Genomic DNA, 22,976 nt, shown 5'->3' with positions numbered 1-22,976 from the left:
CGAGCCGGCCCAAATCAGCCCACAGCCGAACCGCCCTCTTCCAGGTGGCGTGTTGTACACGCGCACGGCGCACGCCGCCGCAAACTCCCTTCCGTCGTCACGAAGTAATCGGCGCCGTCTTTTCTTCCTTCACGCCAGCGTCGCCGTGGTCAAGCCGTCGACCGCCTCCAGAACCGCCTCTCCCCACCGCCTCTCTCCCCTATAAATAGCCGGCCATCCCTCCCCTTCTCTACATACAAACGGAGCTCCATCTCTCTCTCTCTCTCTTGCCATGTCCGGCCGTCGCCGTCGTCGGCCGATCTCCCTCACCGGAGCTTCGCAAGCCAAACTCTTGCGCCACCAACTCCGCCTCGCCGAGGTGATTCCATTTTTCCCCTTTCCCCTCTCCCTCCACCTTGAGATAAACCGCCACCACCACCTTCTCTTACCGCCGGAGCTGAGCTCTTGTCGCCGCCGTTCCGGCCATCTCCCTCTTTCCCTTGGCTAGCTACCACCCTCCCCGAGTGGGCGTCGCCCGGGAACACGATATACTGCCGACGTCGCCGCCCTCCAGCCACCGGAGCGCCGTCGCCCCGCTTGCCTTCTCCTCTCTCTCTTCTCTCGGCTCTGTCTGGAACAGAGAAGAAGGAACGGGAAGAAGAAGAGGAAGAAGAAGAAAAGATAAAGAAGAAAGGCTGACAGGTGGGCCCATAAAATAGTACCTTTTCGTATTTTCTAGATTTAATTCAAATCTCAATCTTTAGAAGCCCATATCTCCTAAACCGTAGATCCGATTCCAGTGAAATTTGGACCTCAATTTATCTAAATTCAAACTCTTCATTTTGATACCAAATTTGCTATTTTAAGATTTTATTTGAATTTCCTTATTTTATTCGAATACCATTTGAATAAATATTTGATCTTATAATTGAATTTAAAACCTAAACTTATATTTGCTTTTCAAATATTTTCTTTTATTTCCAAAATGCCCTTTAGCCACTAAAAAGTCGCCGGTTGAAACTTTACGCCTTCCATGGGAACGTTTGCACGGTCTATGGACCTCAACGTCGAACCGTTGGTTGTAAAGCCCGGCAAAAACCAAACCTAAGGTCGAAGTGCTGCTCCTGGCACCCCACGCCTTGATGCGTACAGCGGTCGGAGCTTCACTATCCCCTCGACCTCCATTGCACGCCGCACAGTTAGCTCTCGGGCTCTGTGTGATCCTAGCCGCTCCGTCGCCACTCACGGTTGATGGAGTAACACTTCCACCCCACTAAACCTGCACCCACCTCCTATTCTTCTAGCCGATATGCTGTCTATCGACACGGCTAGAAATGATACCAAACCTAGTCGTCATGCTACCCAACTCTAACGACGACTAGCAAACACCCAAAACCCTAGCCGATATTATCCTACCTCGATGTCGGCCTAAACAACTAAACACTAGCCACTATTCTACAAAAGCCCAACCTTGACCCATACTAGCCACATACCTATTTAACCATATCAACTATCCAGTATATTTCCTATCATCCAAACCACGAGAGTCTTCACATAAAATATAAGCAACATTAGTTGCTTGATTCCCTTTTTACCTTAGCCTCCAACCCTCTAGAACTTCCACATAAAATATTAGCCCAGTAATCTCTATGCCCTACAAAAGAGATATGCTATACCCTAAACCCAAGCCCTCTTTACCGTTTATCGTTTTCTTATTATTTTATGGCTTTTATTGAAATTGGTTCTTCCTCTTTCTCAGTAGTCTATTGTCTTTTGGATGGCAGCCTATGGTATTTCGAGAATCGGATAATCAGGTTGCCTATCTTGGATTTATTTGCGTTGGAGCAAGGCAAGTTATTATTCCTACCCTTGAGCATAATTACCCTATATTCTATATTTCTATTCTATGCATTAGTCATTCATGATTTTGAATGCATAACCTGAACATATAGCAAACTAATTATATGCTAGCTTTTGCTTAGCCCTGCCTAGTTAGATTGCATAAAATATAATGAACTTAGATTGGGACAGTACGTAAGATTTGGTTGATTTCCGGGTGGCTAGTACTGTTTCGGTCGATATAAGTTTACCAAGTACAAACGAACGAGTACGACCGCAGCTTCTAGAATGGGGACAGACCTAGATATTATGTTAATTAACAATGTGGTGCCTCTGTATAGTGGTTCTTATGTAAGTCCTCGCGAAGGAGGCAAATATATGCCGAGCAGGGCAAATGTGATATTTACCGAGGCGCAGGTAAATATCTTGATTGTCGTGCAATGTGTGTGTGTGAATTTATGGAAACTTGGTTGAGATGACGTGGGGTCTGTCATCCAGTTCTCTCTGAAAAACCTCGGGAACACCAGAACTCCTCTCACTGCTGATAACGTTACGTTCAGAGCGCATGGGGACTAGAGTTCATGGAACAGGTGCCACTATTGTTAATAACTTAATACTGGGCCATGACTAAGCTAATGATTATTGGCAAGCTATGGACTGCGGGTAAAGCGTACATCTACTACAGTATGAATATCATTGAATCTATTCGAATAGCCGTGCTCACGGATTTGAGCATCGGGACTCATATAGTACTTTGGTTAGAAATATAATTCAATATTTTCTTAAATGTTGTTGCATATCAGCATTTCAGGATTTCTACCTCTTTATTGTCAGCTTTCTACAAGTAAATCTAGCTCTACACAGATATTACCTCTCATGCATTGATTGTTGAATAATATAATAGCTTGCTGAGTACGTTGTACTCACCCTTGCTTCAACCTATCTTTTTCAGAGTCTAATTGGAGTTTTTGCCGAAGCTAGGAGTTCAATCACATAAGTTAGTTCCCTTTTAACCTAATCTTCAAGTCTAGTATAATTAGATGGTTTAATTCTATAGTAAAACAGCAGAGTTGGATCATCGTATAGCTTTTGCTGTAGTAGTTAGCCACAAACTTGTAAATATCCTATTATTTTATATAAAGATATCTCCTTTGGAATCTTGACCAAATGTATGCGATGAAGATCCAGATCGTTGAACCTGTATCAATCTACTGATCCAGGGCTTGATACAGTTAAACATGTCAGTTTCTAAATTGTTAGTTTTGGGATCCGACACAAGGACTTTGAGGTATTAAACCTCTCAGCTCTTGCTTGGTCTTCAAACATGTTACGTAGTCCCTTGATTATCGTATGAGCATCCAATGCCTCATATTGCCTTTGAAGCTCAGGGGACATAGTAGCAAGCATGAGATAGCTTATATCAAGATAATCATTGCATCGCTTTTCATGCTCTCTACGTTGAGCAGCAGGAGCATTGTTGGGCAAGTTAGCTGAAAAGGCTCTGTAAGCACAAACTCTTTGTGCTCTTGCCTGAGAACAATTCTCAGGTTGCGATACCAATCCATGAAGTTTGTTCCAGTCAACTTCTCTTTCTCAAGAATAGACCACAAGTTAAAACTGGATGGTGCAGGAGTTGCCATGATCTACAATAGAAATATATGTATACAAAATCAGCACCATGTTTACATTTAACCTTTCATTAAACAATTTAACAAAAGATACGCCCACTATGTATTGTGAAACAAAATCCCCTCTAGTAACATAGTGAGTCAAGATCCTCATTTTATTAGTGTCTAGTGAGCTTTGGCATCATAGCTAGACAACTATCAAAATAGGTAAGCAACACCTTGCTAATCACATTATATGTGACTCTTGTGCTGTTGGGGTGATATCTCCATGTCCAACCCAACCTATGCCCCAAGGTCCAAAACCGTTTTGATAACCTTCTCAAGTAAACCAATAATCTCCACATATAGATGTCCGACATCTATCCTATTTTATCATGATAAAAAGTGACACTTTTCTATGGCAAACCCATCACTTATGATCACAACTGTAATAGGTGCAATTATTGGAAGAGCATAAATTACACTTAATTTTTCTGAGGGGATCTATCCTACCATGTCATATCAAATATACAACAGTAATAAAGTAAGATAGATATAAAACCTAAGCGAAATCTAAGGGGCAACGCACACGGCGGTCACGGGGTACATAGATCTCATCTATGATTCGCCATGTGAAAACCTTAACGGCGTAATCAAATTATGCCGAAACCGAGTCAATCTCATTGGCTCGTTTTCTCATTGGCGTGCGGTTCCAGTGGACATCGAACTATCCGATGAACATAATCGCGCTCGGCCTTGGTGAGTACTAGACATTCCAGTGAAGTCACCAACACACATACCGATTGATCTCATCAACCCATGCAGCTATCGGTTCATCTCGTGTTCCGATCATCTAAGAACTCATATACAACATAATAGATCTCATCTACTACACCCGCATAACAACTATATGCACTGATCTAGATCATAAACTATACAAGGCGGCTCTGATACCACTGTTGGGATACGCGTAGGCTACGATAGCATAAATCAAAATTTTCTATCGCGTAAACCAGGAACCATGCAAGTATTAGATCATAGATCGTTACCACTCGACGTGTTGCGCAGCGGAAGAAGACACTGAGAAGTCAAAGGAACTCTCGCGAAGTAGCGCACGTCTATATAGAGGAAGTAGTCGATCGCACCGGCTCGACCTTCTCCTCCTCGTGCGTTCTCCTCGCCGTACTCCCACGCCGATCAGCACCGCAAATCAGCGGCGCCTCTACCGGTATCCACACGTAGAGGGACGGAACGTCACGCGCAGATGTGCTAGCACCCGCGTGCGGCTAGGGTTTTGCTCGGGGAGGGAAGTGACGGCTAGGGTTTCTCACGTGATGCAATGCCTCCGCCGGTCACACCCCTCACGAATATATAGGATCCATCACTCGGGCCTCCAAGGCCCGTAGGACTCCTATTAGGATCCCTATCCGAATTAAGCTCATATTGGATCTCTATCCAATCCCCTTGTTCCGGCCCATTAAGCGTTCGACCCTGTAGGTTCATGCATACTCGGCTGTAACCCGAAAACTCCTTTTCGGTCCACGCATCAACAGCGGCCCCTAGCAGAACGTATTGACCCACCGGACACACATAAAGATCATATCGGTTGAACCTCTAGTGTATACTTGTATGAACCCCTTTGCCTCACGATATCGATTAAGCTCAAGGCTAGATATGTGCCATCCTCTAATAGCTCAATCATTCACTCGGACCTGTTGATAGATTTTATAACTTGTGATTGACTTCTCAATCACCTTTGTCATGGCCATGCATGTCACGCCCAGAAATTCACGAACCAGAATTTCTAAACTGAATGTGCATTAAACCCCTGTCCAGGACCAGCCAGGGTACACAAACGACAATTGTTGACATACAGATCCACGTCTTACAAAAAATATAAAAGATTACAAATGCAGTAGAAAAAGATAAAACGAACTAAACTTGGAAGCTTGACTTCAGCAGTGGGGCAACTCCACTCCACAGGCATCCTTGACGGCAGCGATGAAACAAACCTTTCTGAAGTAGCTCCAACTGGGAAGAACTTCAACTCTGGTGTGGGCGAAGAGAGAGCAAGACTGAGTACTACCACTGTACTCAGCAAGTCATACCGGAAGAGGAGGTATGATGCAGGATATATCCAAAGGAGGCTAAGGGTTCATTTGCATAAAGCAGGCATTTAAAGCCGTAGTTGAAAGCAGTAAAACAATTGTAGTAGATTAATCAATATTAACCAATCACTGTCCAACGCTACACCATGTTGCAATAGGCCCAACCAACCACCTGAACTACACCAGTTCATTAAGCTAAACTAGGGGTGAGACTAATCACGGTGAATCTGGTTGATCGCCCATAACCGCGGGCACGGCTATTCGAATAGTTTTACTCTAGCCAAAGGTGTACATCAGATCAAGCAGTTACCCACTCCCGCTTGTGGTAAGCACGATAAGTCTCCCAGGGTTTCCCGTGAACCGGTCCTTAATTGCCATGGATGCAACTAGCAAAACCATGCACCCACAGCCCACCATTCAGTGTATTTTAATTAACTAACACCATTGCGGTGGCACCAATCCAAAGCTATGCTAATAGTCAAAGTCTATGTAATAATGTGATCCCAATTTGTGTACTAGTTGAACTAGCCATGGCTAAGCATTTTCCTAAACCAACATCTAGTCATTTTGATACCCAAGTTATCAATGGCACAAGGTAAACAATAAATGGCTAAGTAATAGGACCCATCCCACATGACATTGTAAAAATATGCAACAATTAATAGAAATGCGGGATATTTGTAAATTGGGTACAATATGATCAATTGTAATGCATTACTTGCCTTGCTCTCACACTGATGAGACCTCAGCAACGTCTTCGAGAAACCGTGGATCGATGAAATGGCCAAAATCTACGCGACAAACAAAGCACACAAGTAAAACATGCTATAAGACTACTGAAACAGGAAGCAAAACCATTTTTAATGGATTCTAGGGATTTTTATGAATTTACTGAGACTTGAATGGACTTAAACGGAGCTCGGATTAATTACTTATGAATTTTAGAAGATAATCTGTGTTTTTACTAATAAAGAAAAGTCCTTATTTGATTTATTACGCAATATCACCAGGGCTGACGTCATCAAGGGAGGGGGCGGCGCCGGCAAGCGGGCCCCGCATGTCAGCGGCACGAGGCGGCCGGTCTACCGTGGACCGGGACCACACGAGTGGTCCACCGCCGGCCCATGGGATCGACGGTCCAGATCGGCCCGAGGCCGATCGGATGGCGCAGGTGGCGGCTAGGCACGGCTCGGCTCGGCACAAAGCCGGCCGGCCGGCCATGGCGATGTAGCGGCGGCGCACGCGGGAGAGGAGAGAAAAAGGGAGGAGAGGGGAGCCTCACCGGTGAGCATGGCGACCGGAGCGGAGGATGAAAGGCGGCGGTGACCCGGCGACGAGGAGGGGCGAACGGGTGGCGACGACACCTATAGAAAAGGAGGAGAGGGATTAGGGATGGAGAGGACGACCTGGCGGCCACCATTGACGGCCGGGGGCGGAGAGGAATGGATAGCTCACCGGTTCGAGAGGGAGATGGGGTTCCGGCAACGCGAGGCGGTGGCCGAGATGACCCACGCGGCGGTGAAGCTAGCGGTGGCGGCGGCTTGGCGCGGCGGTGGCTCTAGTGGCGACGGCGCGCTGCCGGAGGCGGCGGTAGGCGGTGGCGCTAGCGGTAAGCGGCGTGGGCGCGATAGGAGGCACGAGAGAGAGCGACAAGCGCGGAAAAAGGGAGAGGGGACTCGGGGGAGGGATTTTATAGGCACGGGAGGGGCGGACGTGGCCGGGATAGCCCCCGATTTCACCGGCGACGTGGGGGTGGGACATAAAATGAATCCCGCCCATTTCGTGCACGCGCGCGGGGCGGGAGACGCGGGGGAGAGGGCGGCGATGTGGGGAGGACGTGGGAGCGGCGCGGCGTGGGCGCGGGAGGAGCGGAGGAGGTGGGGCGGCAGCGGCGGTTGCCGGCTTGGGCGCGGCTGGCCGGAGGTTAGGGACGACCCGACAGGTGGGGCCCACCTGTCGGCGTCCCAGAGAGAGGGGGGTGTTGGGCCGGCCTAGCAAGAGGGAGGGACGCGGGAGAGAGATGGGCCGACGGCCCAACAAGGAAAAAGGAGGGAAAAAAAGGAAAAAGATTTTCCTGGGATTTAAAATATTGCACTTGCTCATTTTTAATTGGTTTAAATTATTTCCGAGGCTCTGAAAATTCCACTAAAAATTCAGTTAATGTATTGGAGCATGGGGAACTCAAGAAAAATTCCACCACGCCGAATTTGATTATTAAATGCATTTATTAATTGAGCATTAGCTCTAGGTTAAAAAAAAAATTCTTCGGGCAATTTATTTAACCAATTTTTTTAAAGCAAGAAAAAGGGGGAAACTTCAGGGTGTAACAAACCTACCCCCTTAAACGGAATCTCGACCCCGAGATTTGGAAGAGCTGGCGAAGAGGTGCGGTTGGGCGGCCTTCAATTCATCTTCTTGTGGAGATTATGGATACCCCATATCTACATGACAGTTGTAATTTAGTCGGATATACGGTACCAAATATAGAGGGAATATCTCTATGAAGACTCGGGTTAGGTTCTAAACTTGTATGTCAAGGAAATACCCGGGATCTTAGTCGGTTAAGATTGTATTTTATCTATAATCCCATATTCCGTTAGGATATGGACTGTATTTTGTAAAGCGGATTCCTTCCCCTATATAAGGAGGGTCCGTGTGCCTCATGGGGCACGATTCTTTTTTCCAGTTTATACAATCAATAACACACTCGGCGGAATCATCCCCGGACAGGAGTAGGGTATTACTTCTTGAATAAGAAGGCCTGAACCTGTATAAAATCCTTCGTCTCCAAACCCATCCACTTTCCTAGCTTGATAGCCACCCCCTTTTATTATTGCCGAAATCTTGTTTCGACAGTTGGCGCGCCAGGTAGGGGTGCGTCAAGTTTTTGCCGACTAAGTGCGATGGGTTCCGTCTCCGGCATCGACGACTTCGCCTTTCCTCCCGGGCAGGCGTTCCGGTTCGGTAGCCTCAACTTCATCACCAACGACTTCGGCAAGATCTCTCTCCTTGACTCGGATTCAAACCAGTTGGGGAGAGACCAGGTCCCCGTGCCGTTCGGTATTCCGAACTCGGCTGAGGCCTACTCCAAGATCATCTCTCCCGAGTCGGCTTCAAACCACTCGGAGGAGATCCAATCTACTCTTCCGCGACCAGATCAAGACGACGGGTCCTATCCCTCAATCCTGATGAAACTTCCGGATGATTTGGCCGCTGTCTTCACAGTCAAGACATCTCCCACTCGAAGATCTAGGCGAGTCCCGGCATCGGCCCCGATCCAATCTAGGTCCAGGGAGGTTGGCGTCATACTCCAACCTCTTGGGACAGTCTCGACGGACGAGTTGGATGGCTACCTCAGCTCCCCCGGCGTCAGCTCTCGACCAACCGAGATCCTCGACTACGACGACTTCGGCTACCACTACGACGACGGCGACCTCGACGATTTCGATGACAGCTATGAGGATAACTACATGCCCCTCTTCTTCGGCGTATTCATGGCTGACAACGAAACGGAGGAACAGCGCCGAGCCCGAGAAGCGGACCAAGATCGCGCACGGCAAGAAGCTGAACGTCGCCGACTGGAGGAAGAGCGACAGCAACAGGAGCGAGAACGACTACAGCGTGAGCAACAAGATCGCGAACGGATTGCAAAGGAGGCTGAAGATCGACGGCAACGCGCCTTGGAATCTGGGCGGCGAGCGAGAGAGCTCATTAGGCAACAAGACGTCGATGGAACAGCGGTCTTTCACACCCCCCAGAAGAACGCAGTTGCAGCGATCACTCTCCTCGACACCCTCCTCAAGGAAGACGTACTCAACCAAGCTGATCATGTAGTCAACATCTTGAACCAGACGAAGACCATGATCGCTGCCTCGGTACCAACCAACTCCGCAAGCACTCGCACCTCGACTGGTAGCCGAGTCCCTCATCTTCGATCTCAAGACTATCACCAGCCAAGCCTCAGCATTGCCGGTGCCGGATCTAGTCGCAGGAGCAGGGGACATGATGAACGGTCCGTTCGCTCGCCTCCCGAGCGATATAGGGAGCGCCGAGTTGAACGACCACACTCCCCACATCGAAGATGCCCCATCGATCTTCACGACACCATCAACCAGTGCCGTGCAGCAAGAGGCCATCATTCACCGGATCGCTACGACGACGACGTGGACGGAGTTGCTGCCTTCACAAGCGATCTGCGTCGAGTGGATTGGCCAACCGGCTTTAAGCCGACTGGAATCAAGAAATATGACAGCACCACCAACCCTGAGTCTTGGCTCACCGTCTACGGACTCACAATCCGCGCAGCAGGAGGAGCTAGGCCCAGCACATGGGCGGCGAAGGCCTAGCACACACAAAGACAAACAGGAAACAGCGGAAGACTAGGGCGACGACCACAGGCGCTTGACGGCAGGCACAAGCTAGACACCAAAGCCTTCATCTTCCAGGAACTCCTCTTCTCGGTTTGGAAAAAAATTAAGCAAGACTGAGTACAACCACCGTACTCAACAAGACACACCCACAAGTGCAGAATAAATGCAAGGGAGTACAAGGGGGTTATAATATAAGGGTTAGGGTTTGCAGTAAACAGCATTGAAAGACACTTAGTTGCTCAAAGCCATTTTGTAAATACGATCCTAGAGCTATACAATATTACTAATCAAGGCCGTGAACCCACACGAACCTGCCTTAACCCAAGGCTTACGATGATTCAGACCGAACTGGCAACCCGACCCTGGGTCCCATCTCGTCCCAAGCCAACCCAGGCCAACCATTCCACATTTTAGTTGTTAAGCAGGTTTTAAGAATTAAAACACAAACTTGGGTACATTGCTCGGCTTGCCCATAACCGAGGGCGCGGCTATTCGAATAGGTTATACTCTGATCAGAGGTGTACATCTTTACCCACAACACACATCTTCCTCACGTGTAACCACGTGCCACATACCACCACGGTATACGGACGGAAGACGTGACATAGTTTCCAACCCATCCTAGCCATAGACAAGAGTACCGACCCAACCCCACCTACGGCCGGAACCTCCAGGACAGGTAGGCAGGACTGAGCCCCTAGCAGCAGGACACCAGCCCTATGCCATGACATCTCGACTACCGGGCCGTAGCTCGTGTAGCCTTCATTTTCCCTAGAGATGTCCATCGACCCCCGACTTCGTCCATCTCCATCCGTGTACTTTTGTTTATAACCAGACTGAGCCACAAACTAAGCCTTACCCACTAGACATGTGGAAGTATGGCAGTGCTTTGCAACAGAGGCCCGAAGACCGGTCCTTATATGGCCGAGGTGCTACTATCAAAACCATGCACCCCGAGCCCAGCCTAAAACCATTTTGAGGATTTTGAATAGAGGGAGAGGTGTGAATCCAATTCCACAATAATCCAATCATTCCGTAATGTCCAGGTGATGAGAATATTCCCAAAGTCTAGAGTTGTAAAACCACCTAATGTTGCCTAATTAATCAGCGAAGCATCTACCTAAATCCATACTAGTGGTACCATGAATAGAGTATCCACTAGTTGGGGGTTTTGTTTGTTCTAGGGTCAACAAGGTAATAATAACAATAACGACAATAATAAGGTCATAACAAAGGTAACTAGGCAAGGCTAAATAAAAACAATGATAACGCGGGAATTTAAATAAAGCGATAATGCAATAATTTAAATCAAAATAATTTTATAAACTGGGATTCAATATATTCAAGGATGATGTGACTTGCCTTGCTTGCTTTCCCAAACGTCGGCTTCAACCTCCACGAAGAGCGGATCTTCCGAAGCTGTAGCATCTACATGACCAACGGAAAAGAAAATGGCTTTTACTCTAATAAACTCCATATAACAAGCAGGAACAAAGCACAAAAATGGGTTCTTGACTTCTTAAGGAAAAATTAGAGACTTGAACGGTCCAATTCCGAGTTCAAATGGCCAAGTTATGGCCATTTGAAGTTTATATGCTCTTTAAATGAATATTTGCGAATTTCTTCATTTAAATTTTAATTTAAAAAGGGATTTATTGCGTCAGCCGAGGGGGAGGGGCGCGCGGACCGGGTCCACGGGAGTGGGGCCCACGCGGCAGACTCACGGTCCACGGTGGACCGGGTGCACCCGGGCTCACACCGGCCGGCGCCGTGGGTCCCACGCGTCAGCCGCACCTGAGGGCACGGGCGGCTGACGGCTGGGCCCCACGCGGCAGCCACTCGGCGCGCCCGAGGACGGCCATGCCGGCACGGTCGGCGGGAGGCGGCACGCCCGCGCCCCGATGGTCGCCGCCGGCGACCACCGGTGCGGCGGAGCGGCGGCCGAGAGAGGGGAGGGAAGGGGGAAAGGAGGCGACGGTCCACGGCTCACCCCGGGGCGACGGCGGCGACGGAGGAGGCGGCCGGAGCGGAGGGAGGCGGTGGCACGGCTCGGGTCGACGGGGACGGCGGCGGTCCGGCGGTCGGCGACCGAAACGGAGAGGTGGACGAGGTCGGCGAGGATGCGGCGAAGCCGAAGGAGGCGGCGCCGAGGTGGGAGGCGGTCCGGGGCGACGACGGCGGCGGACCGGTGCTCGGCGGTGACGGCGGAGAGAGAGAGCGACGTCGCGAGCTCGAATCCGGCGAGGAGGAAGGGCGGCGAGAGGCGGAAACGGACGGAGGAGGTGCGGGGAGGGTTTAAATAGGGTTGGAAGGGGGAGAAGGCGGCCGGAGGGGAAGGAAACCAGCGCGGCGTTCTCGGGCTCCATCAATGGCGCCGGCGGGATTAGGGGAGGGTTTCCAAACGAATCCAAGGGAGAGAGGGAGGGAAAATTGGGGGGAAAGGGAGAGGGAATCACGGGGAATAATTCCCCCCTATTGATTGCACGCGGGGACGATGGGATGCGGCGGATTTGGCGGCGGCGGCGGCGCTTGGCGCGGGCGGAGAGGCGGGAACGGCGGGAGGTCGGGGATGACAGGTGGGCCCCACCCGTCAGCGAGGGTGGCGGGCGGGCCCGCCCGTCAGCGGCGCACGCGTGGGGAGGGGCCGAGTGGGCCGCGGGGAGAGGAGAGAGAGGGGGAGGGAGATGGGCCGAGCCGGCCCAAGAGGGGGAGGGGGGATTTTAAGGTTTTTCTTTTTATAAAATCATTTTAACTTTGTTTATTGCTTAAAAATTATTATTTGTGCTCTGAAAATTCCACTAAAATTTATTTACACATTTTAGGCTTTTAGGCAATATACAAAAATCCTCTAAGCCTTGTTTGACTTTTACTTTGCACATTTTAATTTTTGGAGGCTTTCACAAGGATTTTAATTATTCTAGGCATAATTTAAAGGATATATTTTAGGGTCGTTTTGGGACGTGACATCCCAACTCCAACCACGTGGCCAAAGATTGCTTCGTCTACAAACAGTTCGCGGAGCAATACGTCAAGAACACACGTAAACCCTCAGACGGAGATGAAGGCACATCAAAGAAGAAAGATGATGAAGACGATGCCCCGACTGGTTTTTAAGATCATCGCAAAGAACTTAATCACATCTTCGGCGGACCCCTGGCTTATGAATCTAAGAGAAAACAGAAGCTAACAGAACGGGAGATCAATGCGGTTTAGCCTAATACGCCCCAATACCTTCGGTGGTCAGAGATAGCAATTAAGTTCGACCGCTCGGATCATCCCGATCGAGTGGTCCACCCAGGGCGGTACCCCCTGGTACTAGACCCAGTGGTTCGCAATGTCCAGCTCCAACGGACTCTCATCGATGGTGGCAGTGCACTTAACATCCTTTTCGCTAAGACCCTGGACGATATGCAGATTCCTCGCACAGAATTAAAGCTGAGTAATGCACCCTTCCACGGTGTTATCCCAGGATTGTTAGCTACACCACTCGGCCAGATCACTCTTCCAGTTACCTTCGGCACTCGGGAGAATTTTTGCATAGAAAATGTTTGCTTCGAAGTTGCTGATTTCGAGACAGCATATCATGCTATACTCGGACGACCGGCTTTAGCTAAATTCATGGCCGTCCCACACTACACCTACATGATGATGAAGATGCCTGGTCCTCGAGGAGTCATATCACTATGGAGCGACATCAAGCAGGCCGTCACATGTGACAAAGAAAGTTGCGAGATGGCCCAAACCCACGAGACTACTCTCGCCCGCGAAGAGATCCGACTGGCTGTGACCACGGCAAGTGAGGGAGAAGTGCCTGCAACCAAGCTGATAAAGACCGAAGAAAGTGATGCCAAGACGAAAAAGATTCCCTTAGATCCCTCCGATCCTGATAAGACTGCTGTAATAGGCGCTGAGTTAGATTGTAAATAGGAAAGCGCGCTCATCACCATTCTTTAGAATAATAAATATATTTTTGCGTGGAAACCATCCGATATGCCTGGTATCCCCAGAGAGGTGATTGAGTACTCTTTACATGTTAAGGAAGACGCCAAACCCATCAAGCAACGACTCCGCCGTTTTGCACAGGACAGGAATGATGCGATCAAGGAGGAGTTAACCAAGCTGTTAGCAGCAGGCTTCATTAAGGAAGTCCTTCATCCCGACTGGCTGGCTAACCCAGTCCTAGTTCGGAAAAAGACGGGGCAATGGCGCATGTGTGTCGATTATACTGACCTCAACAAATCTTGTCCCAAAGACCCTTTTGGGTTACCTCGCATTGACTAGGTGGTTGACTCAACGGCCGGCTGCGAGTTACTCAGCTTCTTGGACTGTTACTCGGGATATCATCAGATCCGACTAAAAGAATCCAACTGCTTGAAGACCTCGTTTATTACGCCCTTTGGGGCCTACTGCTACATCACCATGCCCTTTGGATTGAAGAATGCAGGAGCGACCTATCAATGCATGATTCAAAGATGTTTTTCAACTCAGATCGGTCGCAATGTTGAAGCTTATGTTGATGATGTAGTCGTCAAGACCAAGCAGAAGGATGACCTGATCGCGGATTTAGAAGGAACTTTTGCAAGCATTCGTGCTTTCAGGATGAAACTAAACCCTGAAAAGTGCATCTTCGGAGTACCGTCAGGGAAGTTGCTCGGATTTATGGTATCTCAAAGAGGCATATAGGCCAACCCGGAGAAAATCAACGCCATCCTCAACATGAAACCGCCAAGCTCCCAAAAAGACGTCCAAAAGTTGACTGGTTGCATGGCGGCGCTCAGCCGGTTCGTCTCACGACTCAGCGAGCGGGGGATGCCCTTTTTCAAGCTGCTGAAGAAGACTGGCAATTTCCAGTGGGGACCCGAAGCACAAAAAGCCTTTGAAGACTTCAAGAAACTTCTCACCACTCCACCAGTTTTGGCCTCGCCACGTCCACAAGAGCCGCTACTGTTATATGTGTCGGTGAACCTCCCAGATTGTGAGCACGGTCCTGGTTTGTAACATCCCGGCCTAGGGCTTAATAGGATTAATAGAATACTCATACCAATAAGTTGCAACTTCTTTTCCGGAAGCCAATCTCCAAAGAACTCTAGGGTTAAGCGTGCTTGGCCTGGAGCAATTTGGGATGGGTGACCGATCGGGAAATTCTCTCCCGGGTGCACACGAGTGAGGACAAAGTGTGTAGAAAAGACATGTGTTGGTCTGTGAGGGCAGTCTATGACCTATGAAAGCTATCAGATGTAAGTGGGCCCGGCCTGGGGGAGCCGGGACGTTACAAAGTGGTATTAGAGCCGACTCTCGCGGTTTCACGGGCGCGTGTGTCGCAGTTGCGCAGGCATGGTGCGCATGGCTGGTGTAGACCGTGAGTGGTTACACAGCATGGCACATGCGCTGGCACTGGACACATGGACGTGGCCAAGAGAGTGAGGGCATTCTATGACCTATGAAAGCTATCAGATGTAAGTGGGCCCGGCCTGGGGGAGCCGGGACGTTACATGGTTGTCGAGCGTGAAAAGGAAGGCTATGTTTAAAAAGTCCAACGACCAATTTATTTCGTCAGCGAGGTTTTAGCCGACTCCAAGACAAGATATCCTCAGGTTCAAAAGTTATTATATGGTGTCTTAATTACCGTCAGGAAATTATCTCACTACTTTCAAAGTCACTCGGTCACGGTGGTCACATCATTTCCACTCGGAGATATACTTCATAATCGCGAAGCAAATGGACGGATTGCGAAGTGGGTCTTAGAGTTGATGTCTTTGGACATATCGTTCAAGCCACGAACTCCGATCAAGTCACAAGCCTTAGCTGATTTCCTTGCCGAGTGGAACGAGTGCCAAGAAGATATGCCAGATGAAAAGATGGAACATTGGACTATGCATTTTGATGGGTCGAAGAGGCTTACAGGCACTGGAGCTGGGGTCGTCTTGATTTCCCCGATTGGAGAAAGATTGAGCTACGTATTGTGGATACATTTTTCTGCGTCCCATAACGTGGCAGAATACGAGGCGCTACTCCATGGACTAAGGATTGCAATATCTCTATGTATTCGCCGACTAATCGTCCGTGGAGACTCTCAGTTGGTTGTCAATCAAGTCATGAAAGAGTGGTCATGTCTAGATGATAATATGACCGCTTATCGACAAGAGGTACGCAAGTTGGAAAACAAATTCGATAGACTCGAGCTCACCCATGTCCTCCGACATAACAATGAGGCAGCCGACAGACTGGCCAATTTTGGTTCAAAACGGGAAGCAGCTCCTTCTGATGTGTTCGTAGAACATCTTTACGAACCAACCGTACCCAGAAAAGAAACAATTGAAGCCATGGATACTCAAGGTGTAAGCATGATCGAAACCGACTGGAGAGAACCTCTCATAAAATTTTTGACCAAACAGGAACTCCCTCAAGACAAAAATGAAGCCGAGCGGATTTCCAGACGCAGCAGACTTTACATTATTCATGAGGCTGAGTTGTACAAGAAAAGTCCATCAGGAATACTGCAGCGCTGCGTGTTTTTGGAAGAAGGGAGACAATTGTTGAAGGATATACATTCTGGTATTTGTGGTAATCATGCCGCCGCACGGACCATTGTCGGCAAAGCTTACCGGCAAGGTTTTTTCTGGCCTACAGCTGTGTCTGATGCTGACAAGATTGTGCGGACATGCGAAGGTTGTCAATTTTTTGCCAGACAAATTCATCTGCCAGCCCAAGAGTTGCAAACCATCCCGTTGTCCTGGCCGTTTGCGGTCTGGGGGCTTGACATGGTCGGCCCGTTTAAAAGGGCAGTTGGCGGTTACACGCATCTCTTTGTGGCTATCGACAAATTCTCCAAGTGGATTGACGCTAAACCGGTCATCACGATCACAGCAGATAAAGCTAGAGATTTTTTCATTAACATCGTGCATCGGTTTGGGGTACCTACTGGGATCATCACTGATAATGGCACTCAATTCACTGGCGGAGCATTTAAAAACTTTTGTGAAGACTTCGGCATTAAAATTTGTTACGCCTCCATGGCACACCCCATGAGTAACGGGCAAGTCGAACGCGCTAACGGTATGATACTTCAAGGGATCAAAGCACGAGTTTTTGACCGACTACGTCCCTACGCTAGCAAGTGGGTAGATCAGCTGTCGTCCTTACTTTGGTCTTTACGCACTACTCCTAGTCGGGCTACCGGCCAGTCGCCGTTTTTTTTGGTTTATGGCGCAGAAGCAATGTTGCCGAGTGAAGTGGAATTTGAATCACTACGATTTCGGAACTTCAACGAGGAGGGCTATGAAGAAGGCCGAGTAGACGACATCAATCGACTAGAAGAAGCCCGAGAAGCAGCTTTAATTCAGTCGACTCGATATTTGCAAGGGTTGCGCCGTTATCATAATCGGAATGTTCGATCGCGAGCCTTTTTAGTCGGCGACCTGGTTCTGAGGAAAATTCAAACAACACAGGATCGGCATAAATTATCTCCCTTATGGGAAGGACCGTTCATAATTGATGAAGTCACTCGGCCGGGTTCTTATCGACTCAAGCGCGAAGACGATACTCTCATCAACAATTCTTGGAATATTGAACACATTCATCGATTTTACGCTTAGGCATTTCGTTTGTATCTTTCCTCTTTGACTGCTAACTTCAAGTTTTTCCTTGAAGTTTTCAGTCAGGGGGATACTATGATAATAATGGAGTGTGATTTTTATCAATTCAATTTGCTTACTTGATTTATCATTGCCCTGTTTGGTCTTTCGACTTAGCCAATAAGGACTGAAGGTTTTTAATAGCTTTTGCGGGTTTTAGGCTCAATAAGGCTTGACAAAGGCTTTTAAGAAATCAGAAGCTAAGTATGGAACACCAAGCATAGCATAAATTCATCAGTATTGTACAAATTGAGCCTCCACCGCCATTAATCATCAAAATCATTGTTATATCAATCAGTATCAGTTTTTTCATCGTCAGACTTATCAGACCCAGTTTCACGACCGGAAATAACCCAACGGGCGTTCCTTACGTGCGTGTATTATTCCTTGTCCCAGGAGGCAAGGTACACCAAAAGTTGATACATTTCAGAGTTTATCAAGCGGAAACGTAAATAATTAATTTATTACATGGGCAGCGAAGGCCCAGCACACACAAAGACAAACGGGAAACAGCAGAAGACTAGGGCGACGACCACAGGCGCTTGACGGCAGGCACGAGCTAGACATCAAAGCCTTCATCTTCCAGGAACTCCTCTTCTCGGTTTGGGAAAAATTGAGCAAGACTGAGTACAACCACCGTACTCAACAAGACACGCCCACAAGTGCAGAATAAATGCAAGGGAGTACAAGGGGGTTATAATATAAGCGTTAGGGTTTGCAGTAAACAGCATTAAAAGACACTTAGTTGCTCAAAGCTATTTTGTAAATACGATCCTAGAGCTATACAATATTATTAATCAAGGCCATGAACCCACACGAAACTGCCTTAACCCAAGGCCTACGATGATTCAGACCGAACTGGCAACCCGACCCTGGGTCCCAGCTCATCCCAAGCCAACCCAGGCCAACCATTCCACATTTTAGTTGTTAAGCAGGTTTTAAGAATTAAAACACTAACTTGGGCACATTGCTCGGCTTGCCCATAACCGAGGGCGCGGCTATTCGAATAGGTTATACTCTGATCTGAGGTGTACATCTTTACCTACAAGACACATCTTTCTCACGTGTAACCACGTGCCACATACCACCATGGTATATGGACGGAAGACGTGACATAGTTTCCAACCCATCCTAGCCATAGACAAGAGTACCAACCCAACCCCACCTACGGCCGGAACCTCCGGGACAGGTAGGCAGGACTGAGCCCCTAGCAGCTGGACACCAGCCCTGTGCCATGACATCTCGACTACCGGGCCGTAGCTCGTGTAGCCTTCATTTGCCCTAGCGATGTCCATCGACCCCCGACTTCGTCCATCTCCATCCGTGTACTTTTGTTTATAACCAGACTGAGCCACAAACTAAGCCTTACCCACTAGACATGTGGAAGTACGGTAGTGCTTTGCAACAGAGGCCCGAAGACCGGTCCTTATAAGGCCGAGGTGCTACTATCAAAACCATGCACCCCGAGCCCAGCCTAAAACCATTTTGAGGATTTTGAATAGAGGGGGAGGTGTGAATCCAATTCCACAATAATCCAACCATTCCATAGTGTCCAGGTGATGAGAATATTCCCAAAATCTAGAGTTGTAAAACGACCTAATGTTGTCTAATTAACCAGTGAAGCATCTACCTAAATTCATACTAGTGGTACCATGAGTAGAGGGTCCACTAGTTGGGGTTTTGTTTATTCTAGGGTGAACAAGGTAATAATAACAATAGCATTACTAATAAGATCATAACAAAGGTAAATAGGCATGGCTAAATAAAACAGTGATAACGTGGGAATTTAAATTAGCGATAATGCAATAATTTAAATCAAAATAATTTTATAAAATGGGATTCAATATGTTCAAGGATGATGTGACTTGCCTTGCTCGCTTTCCCAAACGTCGGCTTCAACCTCCACGAAGAGCGGATCTTCCGAAGCTGCGGCGTCTACACGACCAACGGAAAAGAAAAGGCTTTTACTCTAATAAACTCCATATAACAAGCAGGAACAAAGCACAAAAATGGGTTCTTGACTTCTTAAGGAAAAATTAGAGACTTGAACGGTCCAATTCCGAGTTCAAATAGCCAAGTTATGGCCATTTGAAGTTTATATGCTCTTTAAATGAATATTTGCGAATTTCTTCATTTAAATTTTAATTTAAAAAGGGATTTATTGCGTCAGCCGAGGGGGAGGGGCGCGCGGACCGGGTCCACGGGAGTGGGGCCCACGAGGCAGCCTCACGGTCCACGGTGGACCGGGTGCACCCGGGCTCGCACCGGCCGGCGCCGTGGGCCCCACACGTCAGCCGCACCCGAGGGCGCGGGCGGCTGACGGCCGGGCCCCACGTGGCAGCCACTCGGCGCGCCCGAGGGTGGCCAGGCCGGCACGGCCGGCGGGAGGAGGCGCCCTCGCCCCTATGGTCGCCGGCGGCGGCCATAGGTACGGCGGAGTGGCGGCCGAGAGAGGGGACGGAGAGGGGGAAACGAGGCGGCGGTCCACGGCTCACCCCGAGGCAACGGCGGCGACGGAGGAGGCGGCCGGAGCGGAGGGAGGCGGTGGCGCGGCTCGGGTCGACGGGGACGGTGGCGTTCCGGCGGTCGGTGACCGAAACGGAGAGGTGGACGAGGACGGCGACGGTGCGGCGAAACCGGAGGAGGCGACGCCGAGGTGGGAGGCTGTCCGGGGCGACGACGGCGGCGAACCAGAGCTCGGCGGCGACGGCGGAGAGAGAGAGCGACGTCGCGAGCTCGATTCCGGCGAGGAGACGGTGCGGCAAGGGGCGGAAACGGGCGAGGGAGGCACGGGGAGGGTTTAAATAGGGTTGGAAGGGGGAGAGGGTGGCCGGGGAGGAAGGAAACCGGCGCGGCGTTCTCGGGCTCCATCAATGGCGCCGGCGGGATTAGGGGAGGGGTTTCCAAACGAATCCAAGGGAGAGAGGGAGGGAAAATTGGGGGGAAAGGGAGAGGGGATCACGGGGAATGATTCCCCCCACTTAATTGCACGCGGGGACGGCGGGATGCGGCAGATTTGGCGGCGGTGGCGGCGGCTAGGCGCGGGCGAGGCGGCGGGAGGAAGGGGATGATGGGTGGGCCCCACCCATCAGCGAGGGTGGCGGGCGGGCCCGCCCGTCAGCGGCGCGCGCGCGGGGAGGGGCCGAGTAGTCCGCGGGGAGAGGAGAGAGAGAGGGGGGGGGGAGAGAGGGAGATGGGCCGAGCCAGCCCAAGAGAGGGAGGGAGGGTTTTAGGGTTTTTCCTTTTATAAAACTTTTTTCAACTTTGTTTATTTCTTAACAATTATTATTTGTGCTCTGAAAATTCCACTAATATTTATTTACATATTTTAGGCTTTTAGGAAATATACAAAAATCCTCTAAGCCTTATTTGACTTTTACTTTGCACCTTTTTAATTTTTGGAGGCTTTCACAAGGATTTTAATTATTCTAGGCATAATTTAAAGGATATATTTTAGGGTCGTTTTGGGACGTGACACCCAGTCGGCCGAAGGTCGACATCTTGGAATCTCTCAACTACATCAGCAGCAATCTTGTCAGCGGCTTTCTGTGCATCACTGATAAGGTCAAGAGCAGCTTCTTCGCTCGTCCCGTCTGCAAAGCCATCAATGGCATCAATGTCAACTCTTGGATAAAGGGATTTGGTCATCGCCAATGCCAGACTTGCTCCCATACTTCCAACTTCTTTGATGTTCTTGAAGTAAGTATCTGGAGCGACTCTCAGCTTGTCGAAGATTTCGGCAGCATCAAGTGTACTCGAACCGGCGTTATTGAAGAACATGGCTTGGATAAGTGGAGTAGCGGCATTAGCGACTTTATCCCTGGCTCCTTCAAGCTTGTTGATCTTGTCAACTAAGACATCAAATTGTGCTTGAGACTTGATCTTGCGGTCTGCGTCAACAGATTCACATTAATGAATCAGCATGTAGAAGATAATGGCTTTTGAGGTATTGATTATTGGTACCTTCAACCTCCTTTAAAGCCAAATCCCTCTGTCTTGCTAGCTCTGCCTTATCATTTTCCAGAGTTTGGATCTGCTTCTCTAGTTGAAATATCTTGGCAGCTTGCACTACATTAACTTCGGTTAACCAAGATTACAGAGATAACAGCACAAATTAGTTGGGCAGAGTTTGCGCGTACCTTTTGATGAGCCACTCAGTTCAAAGTTGGATTCCTGGAGCTCAGCAATCCGATCCCTCAGATCATGTTCATTCTTCTTGGCAAGTTCTCTGGCCTCGTGCAGTTGACTCCTGGTGGCTTCAAGGGTTCCAAGATGAGGAACTAGTCTCTCTAGGGTTGTGGTTTTCGCCTCGTTCCTAAGATGAATCCTCTGCAGAGCAGTTTAATCAGCGCTCGGGCCAGACGGCAACCAAGATGGCTAAGGTCAGGTGTCAAGGAACTTACATTTACAATGCGAGTCGCTTGGTTGAGTGCCTTTTTCAGTAGGCATACCTCTTTGTCTTCTTTTTGCCGGTTTATTACAATTCCTTGAGGTTGCAAGTTGTCATCCCACCACTTGACCAGAATAGGAGGGCACGAATCTTCGGCTGCTTGTATACAGGGAATTTCTTCTTCATTACCGATCATTGGTGCTAATGCATCCATTGACAAAGGTTAGACAATCGATCAGAGTTATTTGGGTCAACATGGTTTCGGACAAAGTGTTTACCTGTAATGATTTCTGGATGAGGACGAGTGGATTCGGATACTCTTAAAGGGGATCCAGATCTCCGATCATTGCTGGCGTCTTGTCCGCGAGGGTTGTCTGCTTAGGTTTTGACTTCTGGGATCTCTTGGCTTGGCCCTGCGTCCGACTGATTTCCAGTCGGGGGCTCCTGTTTAACTCTGGCTTCGGCTTCGGCCGACTGGATTCCAGTCGGGGGTTGATCACTGGATTCTACATTATCGGTTGCCGGTTGATTGTCACTCGGATGATCCTCAGCAGCTGGCTCGATTTCTTTGGAAGAACTTGTGTCCACGTTAGTCGGGTCAGAGTCTTTCCCAGACGGATCTATATCAGATGGTTTCCTGCAAATTTGATTATCAATATTATTGCCTCAATGGGTGCGCATCAATGCAAGAGAGATCGTTATATGAGTTGCACCTAGAAGACTTCCTGATCTTTGGCACAGGGCGACTGGATGTTTTCTTTCTTGGAGTAGCCTATTTCGGTAGTTTCTTGGTTGTCTCTCGGTCTCCAGGCCTCCTGGCGGTATCATCGGCTTTGTCGTCACTTAAAATCAGTTTCCTCTTTCGAGAATCTGACTGGCCGATTGGATCAGAAGCACTTGGTTGAGTTTCAGACCGAATTCTTGGTCCTCCGCTCCCTTGCCCAGTTTGGTGGTGGGGAGATCGGCGTTGAGCGATTGGGGGATCCGACTTCATCAAAGCAAATTCCTGGGTGTAATATCCTTCATTGTTAACTGAATCAACAAGAAAA

General features: G+C 49.0%; 1 long non-coding RNA gene across 1 annotated transcript; it reads left to right on the top strand.

Moving 5' to 3' along the window:
- The first annotated feature begins 231 nt into the window (after positions 1 to 231).
- LOC136357177 (uncharacterized) lies at positions 232 to 2,978 on the top strand. The gene is made up of 3 exons (XR_010742354.1): positions 232 to 681; positions 1,764 to 1,828; positions 2,771 to 2,978. It is a non-coding gene; the product is annotated as an uncharacterized lncRNA (long non-coding RNA).
- The last annotated feature ends 19,998 nt before the right edge of the window (positions 2,979 to 22,976 follow it).

This window comes from Oryza sativa, chromosome 7 (genome assembly GCF_034140825.1).
Source record: "Oryza sativa Japonica Group chromosome 7, ASM3414082v1".
NCBI classification, from domain to species: Eukaryota; Viridiplantae; Streptophyta; class Magnoliopsida; order Poales; family Poaceae; genus Oryza; species Oryza sativa.
Note: the sequence above shows the minus strand (reverse complement) of the source record. Positions and strands in the feature narration are given on the sequence as shown.